Source organism: Pollicipes pollicipes, unplaced genomic scaffold, assembly GCF_011947565.3.
Source record: "Pollicipes pollicipes isolate AB1234 unplaced genomic scaffold, Ppol_2.1 Scaffold_6052;HRSCAF=7182_pilon_pilon_pilon, whole genome shotgun sequence".
NCBI classification, from domain to species: domain Eukaryota; kingdom Metazoa; phylum Arthropoda; class Thecostraca; order Pollicipedomorpha; family Pollicipedidae; genus Pollicipes; species Pollicipes pollicipes.
Window position 1 is genome coordinate 6,020,930 of NW_023596805.1, and position 8,669 is coordinate 6,029,598.

Here is an 8,669-nt window from a genome sequence, read left to right on the forward strand (position 1 = left end):
TTGTACATTACATTCATGACATACTGAATGTGAGGATTTTCAACATGAGCAAGATGTAACACTTCTTGCTTTAAAAATTACCATAAACCGTATATACATTTCGTTGTTCAACGTTTTGTCCTCCAAACCTCGTGACGAAACATTTAATTTCAGTTTTAGTTTGCGATACCAAACCTCGCATTATATAATTCATAAACTAGGCACGCGGAACATGTCCTTTGGGAATGCATTCTTGCGTTTAAGATCTTAAGATGGTTACTGTTCATCCTTATCAAGGGTCTGTATCACCACCTGTATCATAAAACTTTAAGGTTTTGCGCTCGCTAAAAATAAGGTGGCATGCATGTGCAAATAAAACTTCTCCATTTACAATTGTATTTATTGCCAATTTTTATATTTTGCGGTATTTTTAACGTCTATGTCTCATATCCTGCTCAGTGGTTAATGCTGATGGCGCTAAAGAGACGGGTTAGGCTGTGACCATCGGGTCAACTGACTTCACAATGTACGTTTTACCAAGCACTCCTTTCATTTGCCTTTTCAGGTGTGTAAAGTCAGCTTGTAAGCAGTGTTACTGTAATTGTTGCAAATGTTCCGCTTTGCTGTGCTGAGTGCAAGGCAAAAGTAACAACGTGTCAGGAAAACACGTATATTTCATAACAGGTGTAACATGTTCCACAATCGGTTTTGTAATTGATGCAAAACGATCAAATTAAATTAAGACGTAAGTGTGCATCGGTTGACCTAATGTTGAACATTTCGAAGCTGTTAGGTCAGCACCTATTGGTGAAATTCATTACTGCGATCAGTGCATATCCTTAGCAATGCATCTTGCGGAAGCCCGCACCGCACCATCTGAATGTGAAATTCTGGGTTGGCGGGAAAATTTTGCACCAAAATTTTAACGTGCTGTGGTAATTAGCAAGGTCCGTCCTGTTCTCTGACGTCACCTGACCTTCATCGTGGCCGCTGCCACCGGCCGAAGGACATACCGGTCAGGGGCAAACAGCAAACGCTTGAATGGTTCGAGCTCACACCGGCACGGGTGGCTAAATCGGAAGGTGGGGGGAGGGGGGGGGGGGGCTGCCAGCTGTGACGCCTAGTTGCCATCCTTACAGACGGACTCAAATCGTAAACTTGTCTTGAAAGAAATAAGTCGTATCGCGACGTTCAGATGATTCAGGCAAGTGCAAGTATGGTCACCACAGTACCTGTATGGAATACAGTACTTGATGACATAATCGGAGAAGGGGCTTGGTCTATGGCTGCAGCTGGCACTCGGCGATTGCGTTTTCTTTCCACGAAGGAAACCACAAATTTTCCCGTAATTCAAGCTTTTTTCTCAAGCACGGCTCTTGAAAAGGATAAAAATCTGCGTAGGACGTCGGCGCTTTTCAAATGACTTTGTGGCACTCGTTCCGGTTCCTTCAGCCCCTTCCATTTCAGCACTGAGATTCAGGGTCACCATGACCCGGGTCAATTTTTGGGTCATGAAGAAAAGTGCCTGGGACATGCGCAATAGAGAGCAACGACTCCCAAAATTGGTAAAATCTACTGTTTGCCCCCTTTACCTTCGGAGAAATATGTTACGTGGAAACTATGACGCTGCAGATTAAAAACCGCATTTAAGAGGCATTATTTTCATAGACTTTTGAATGTTTTCGTGTGCATACATGGATATGACGAAATCACGCAATGAAGCAGAACACCCATGAACGTTACTTATGTACTTCCGGGCAGCGTGAGATTTCCTATTTTAAAATGAGTCCTTCCCTCTCTCTACAGGCCCCCCTCATTGTATTTAAGAAAGAAGGAATAATGATCCAAAGAGATGGACACAAAATTTCCTAACTATTGGTACCCTATTCACCCAAACGGATTACCATGAGCCTCATATTTATTTTGTACCGAATAATATCCTGTATGTGCCTAGTGTTCTTGTCGTGCTAACTTTTTCAGATGTCAGGGCAGTCTGGAAATGTCTCACACACTTTCCACATGACGACACCCAAGTTGGATAAAGGACAATTGATTACAATATGTGGCAGCTTTTAAAAGCACGGTGTGGCCCACACAAAAAATATACTCCTGCATCACATAACAGTGGCAAGTGTATCCGTCGCATAGTCGTCACTATGGTGCTATTCGATTGTCAATAAATGGCAAAACACGATAGGCGCTAGATATAGTCATAAGTGATTCTGCATCCATCAAATCGTGGCACAGAAGATGCCAGTTTTAACAAACATGTACGCACCGGTGACTTTAAAATACAGGTACATCATGGCAGTGTACTCCAAAATTTTGCACAAGCTCTCGCCGGTGCGTGCTCGCCACGCTTTTCTGCATAAAATCTTCTTGTGACTCGGGTTTGTTTCGACGACCGATAAGCGACAAACTAAACGAGAGCCTGAGTTACAAAGCTGTTTCCTTTGTGCGGATGATGCACCATTCCAACCGTATCGCAAAGCTGCAGCTTCAAATCGGTCAGAAAGGGAAATTCGTTTCTTCGCAGCGAAAATGCAACCAACGTAATTCACAAATATAATTATCACATCTGGAACGCAAACCAAAGTGGCCGAAATCCGACGAGAAATTAGATACTGGGGAAGGTTAGGCCGCCCTATCGGCTCAGTCCTCGAGGTCATTTCAGAAAGTGACACCCCTAGCAGACTCCAGCCTTCATTCACTGCCTTGTTCATGGTTTCAGCTTCTGGTTTTTCCCGCAAGCGCTACCACATGTCCGATGCGCATCTGCTTACACCGTTGAGGTGCTATCAGTGCCAGTAAAAGCATTGACTGGATGCACCTTTGTGGGTCAAACAATGTGTAGAAAATCCGGATCAGTTGAAGGTCAACGATAATACCTGCTGATATGATATGTTGATGGGTATCATGATATCTACTATGATATATGATCAGTCAGTAACAACTACTGATCAACCTGGACAGCTCCATGATGTCATTCAAGAAATTCGTTCTCACACTGAACATGCACAACACACTAACAGCGGCCGCGATGCTCGTGGTTGGTATTTTTGACATTCACTGCTGTTGGTCATTAAAGAACATATCACAATCCAATTACCAACAAGTCACATAGGCTTTTGCCATGTCCACATCCGACAGTTCTGATGCTGTCCGTTGCGTCAGGTAATGCGTTTTGGGCGGGCTCGATTTATGGCGGAAATTAAGCGTTTTGACAGGGGATCGCCAACTGAAGCCTCATTTATTCCAATGGTCGCGGGTAAATCCATGGAAGAACTGCTGCTGTTGCTGGGCCAGCTGCAAATTAGTGTTCCGTCGATCGTGAGCTGTTGCCGGGTCGTCTTTGAATAAATTATCGGTCATCTTTGGGCTGTTGCTGGATCGCTACTGATCGCTGTTGCGCGAAGTGATGACTTTTTCCGCACCGACTGCCCCTTGTTACGACGTTTTGCTTTGTAACCTGCTGTTGGGTGAAACATGGCGCGTCCAGTGATTTCGTCCACTGCGGTTGGTACTCTGGTCTCTCTTAAGGGTCTTGCCATTGATTCAGTATTTTTATTCTTCCGTAGATTATTTTTGTTGAGTAAATCACCGACTGCTGACTGCAAGTTATTATGCCCAGGACTAAATAGCGATACGGGGGGTTAACGTTCCGCGCGCCGACTGCGCGTCATGGTGGTGAACGGCAAAGCCGTGTTTACATAACATCCCTCTCACACACACCACAACACACTTGAACAGCTCCCCAGATTTCTTCCTGGCAACCGGTTCCTGGCTCCTGCAGCTTTGAAGAGGTTGGAATCAGGAACTGCCCTGCCATGATTGCGCCAGATTCGGTACAGAGTCCGCTCCAGCGCTGCATTAAGATGTAGTGCTGCACCAAATCCAACATGAGCCGCGAGCCAGTCCGAATATACGCCGGAGGATTCGGCCTGGAATTATTCCTTTTAAACAGATCATACTTGGGATATGGTGCAATCTGAATTTGATGAATGGTTGTGTCTTTAAATTGAGTTTGATTGAGGGATCCACAAAATTCAGATCCCGCCCGTGATTTTTGTCTACCTGTGTCTTACGACCAAAGAACTGTCTTGTGACTGAACCATTCGGTGGGATTTTTTTGTAAAGATCTTCTGTAGCCTTGGATATAGCAGTGAGAGGGAGCGTCTTTCTATCCTCTGGAGGCCCAAAAGTTTGTTGCGCCCTCGTGACGTAGAACGGTGGGCAAAACGTAAGGCGTGATATGCAATTTTTATGAACGTACCGTTGGAAGCAAAGGTTCAGGGCTGAATTATTTGCAAAACATCACGCTATAACCAGGATCCCTCAAGTTGGTTTAACTGCAAAAAAGGGAACCAGGATCCAAAGTATCTCTTCAAAAAGAGCCAGTTAAAACCGGATCAAGCGTTCAATATTTACGAAATTGCCGACAGGATGGCGGCCAGGATCGGGGTTCTGGTTAACATAACAGAAGGTAATGCTCCTACCGAATGCTCGCAGAACGCAAAGACAAACGCAGTCCTTTGCATGTTTACATTGCACTGCCGGAACATGCTAATGAGTCCGAACAGGTAATACACGAATTAAAGGGGTTACCGCAAAAAGTCGCGACAGATAACTTTGCGATATTTGCAATTGATATAGAAATTTGCGATGCGATGAGAAGCAGGGGATCGCCACATGAGCCCAATGTATTGCAGGAAAATCAATCAGCATCGCCCTAGCAAACGCCTTAGTGTTACATTAACAGAGCCACGCATTATAAATGTATGCCCAGAACACACACAACTATGCAGGATTGTACACAGAACTGCACAAGGAACACACCTGTTTAGGTTTAGTGTCGCTGCAAGGCTGATCTCGTACATTTAAACCCGTTAAGCTGAAAAAGCTTGATTTGCAGGAACTTTTAGCCTTTGACCTGGCACAATGGCGCCATAGCAACATAAAACTTAGTACCAATCGCGGAATCTCATTAATACCAATTCAGTGGTGTTTTACACTTAGTGGTATCTTTCTATCTTTCTTAGTATGAAAATGGCGGGGGGGGGGCGCGTTGACCCCACCCTCGGCAGCCCGTGACATGAAAAAAGAACGGTGCATGATGGCAAGGCTTAATAAGAGTCGAAGCTCAATAAGGATAAGGGTCATCACCCACATGAGGATGTGATAATTCTCGGGACAACGCCAATGTCGTTAGCGACGAGCGGGTCTTCGTTTTGAAAAAACAGATTACATTCTCAGAAGTTTGGACAGCGACCTCATCGCGTAATCTTTCGTCTTCCGGCGATCTTTACGGAAAGATGACCTTTCGTGGTGTCGCTCCCGCCCGAATTCCATGGCTCTCATCAGTGCCGAGCCTGGGCTGTTGGCTGTTCCGGGAGCGCCACTGACCGATCTTGGTTCTCTCGGCCGTCCGAGATCGTGGCATTACTTTTGTATTTTGCCAAGGTGCTCAGTCTCTTCCGCTGCAATCTGCAGCAGTGTGAGAGATTTCCGAGCCGGTGAAGCGTTCAGGAGTGTAGAAGTTTCCAGTTCCAAGGCCGCAGGTATTTTCAGGCACACCTTCCTTAACGGAAGCACTGAAGTCATTGGGGTTTTCACAGGCAGGTAATAAGTCATGCATCCGTGCTTTTTCAGTTTTCAGACACACTTCGGAACATTCTTTGTTTGTTAAATGCATTGATAAATCCACCCATACACCTGCTCACTTCACACGGAGGACGTTTCATGCTTTCACAGCGTGAACTACGCATAATTGTCGGATGGCAGCTGTAACTTGTATGAATGCAGCGGGCTTCCTACCGCGGCTTCGCCGGCCTGGAGGTCAGAGGACAGCTGTGGTGACTCGGTGATCGAGGACAGCCGCGGTGGCTCGCAGATCAGAGGACAGCTGCGGTGACTCGGTGATCAGAGAACAGCTGCGGTGGCTCGGTGATCAGAGGGCAGTTGTAGTGGCCCAGTGATCAGAGGACAGCTGCGGTGATTCGGTGATCAGAGGACAGCTGCGGTGGCTCGGTGATCAGAGGAGAGTTGTAGTGGCCCGGTGATCAGAGGACAGCAGCGGTAGCTCGGTGATCAGAGGACAGCTGCGGTGACTCGCTGATCAGTAGACAGCTGCGGTAGCTCGGTGATCAGAGGACAGCCGCGGTGGTTCGGTGATCAGAGGACAGCTGCGGTGGCTCGGTGATCAGAGGACAGCTGCGGTGGCTCGGTGATCAGAGGACAGCTGCGGTGGCTCGGTGATCAGAGGACAGCAGCGGTAGCTCGGTGATCAGAGGACAGCTGTAGCGGCCCAGTGATCAGAGGACAGCTGCGGTGGCTCGGTAATCAGAGGACAGCTGTAGTGGCCCAGTGATCAGAGGACAGCAGCGGTAGCTCGCTGATCAGAGGACAGCTGCGGTGGTCCGGTGGTCAGAGGACAGCTTTAGTGGCCCGGTGATCAGAGGACAGCAGCGGTAGCTCGGTGATCAGAGGACAGCTGTAGCGGCCCAGTGATCAGAGGACAGCTGCGGTGGCTCGGTAATCAGAGGACAGCTGTAGTGGCCCAGTGATCAGAGGACAGTAGCGGTAGCTCGCTGATCAGAGGACAGCTGCGGCGGTCCGGTGGTCAGAGGACAGCTGTAGTGGCCCGGTGATCAGAGGACAGCTGTAGTGGCCCGGTGATCAGAGGACAGCTGTAGTGGGCCCTAGTGATCAGGGGACAGCTGCGGTGGCCCAGAGCGATGCCAAGCCCTCGGGGGGGGGGGGGGGGATTATACAATCGCTTTTCAAAGGGCGGACCATCCCGTGCGCCGAACACAGCGGGGCGCTGCTTGGCGCTGCGTTAGGCCCGCATCCGGGCCGCCCACTTCTAGTTGGTTATCTCATTATTTTTTGTTTTACCTCAGTCGCAGTCTTAGTTGATGTATTCTCATGGATAGCCGCAGTCAAGAAAATGACTACACGAAGTTGGGCTTCAACCAAGGAGTTCCGCCCACACCATACGCGCAATCGCGCGTTATTGCTTCCGGTCTTTCATCCTTATACTGGGCAGTGGTAATTAAATCAGCTGAACGAAGCCCGCCATCTTTGGTCCAAGTTGGGGGGTCGCCCTGCTCCGTGACGCGATTTCTGCGGTTGCGATTATCTTATTGGCATCGGCGGCACAGGCTCTCGTTCGCGTCTTGGCGTGGGGCTTGTGGACTGGAGGAAAGCCCTAGAGAGCAAGGGGAGCCTCCGACGAGGCGCTTTGCTCTGGCTCTGCGGCGACTGGATTCGATCAAATCCTTCCTTCAGTCAGCTCCCAGCATTCGGGACCAGGAGGAAAATGGTGTAATTTGACATCGGGAGGGAGGGCGCTGAGAGCATCGCTGAAGAGGGATGGACGGAGGATGGTAGTTTGTGCGAGCCGGTCTGACGATGCACGCTGAACCCGGTGGCGTGTTGTGGGAAAATAAATAACAAAAAGTGGCAACCTATGGAACAACCAAGGGCGTCCGCGAACAGCGTTTTCTCCCATACGTTCGGGAAAGACGAGTGCGTCTGGGGGCTTCGGACGCATGATCCCCTTTTCAGCATCAAAGAGCATCTTTTGGGGCGTAATGTTTTTCCATGGCACTGCTTCTTTATGCTGGTGTCCTTTCACACAGAAGAATCCCTGCCTTGAATAGCGACTCATCTCATTCTCATTAGGTTCTGGCTTTCATGCAGGCGCCACAGTGCTACCTCACCGTACCTCACCGTTCAAATTGTTGGCTCCAGAATGCTTTAAACTTAGCGAACGCCACCGGCAATTTTGGTCACGACACTCAGCAAATTAACGAAGAAACTTCGTGACAAGTAAGACGCCTGGCCAGTTGGTGTAGACTACAAACGACCGACACTGGAGCCAACACGCCCAGACAAAGATCGTAACAAACGGGAAAAAATGTACGTCACGCATAAGACGGGAGTTAGATATTTTCCGCGCTTCGCAAGCTACCACTCAAAAGTAAGACAACGTTCGCTTTTCGTCAGGACTTTAATGTGTCAAATTCGTCACTGCGTCTCGAGAAACAACGCATTCGACTGATCATGACGAAACGCTGACCGAGTAACTTACACTGCAACATCACACACCCACACCCACGCCCACGCTCACTCCCACACCCACACCCACACCCACACCCACACACCCACACACTCCCACACCCACACCCACACCCACACCCACACCCACCCCACACCCACACGCACACACCCACACCCCCCCACACCCACACCCACACACACCCCCCATCCCCCCACCCACACACCCACACCACCACCCACCACCCCCCCACCCCCCCCCCCCCCCCCACACCCCCCCCCCCCACCACCCCCACCCACCACCCCGCCCACCTCCCCCCACACACCACCCCACACCCCCCCCCACCCACACCCCCCCACCACCACACCCACCCCCACACCACCCCCCCCCACCCACTCCCACCCCCCACCACAACCACACCCCCCCACCCACACCCCCACCCCCACCCCCACCCCCCCCGAAAACACTACCCCCCCCCCCCTCCCCCCTTCCCACACCCCACCCTACCCTTACACACCCCATCTTATTATATCGTATATATATATATATTAGATATATATATATCACACTTTCGACTAGGTTGGGGATTTAAGATCGTCCCTTATAGCCCGAAGTCCTCTGCGTTGAGGCT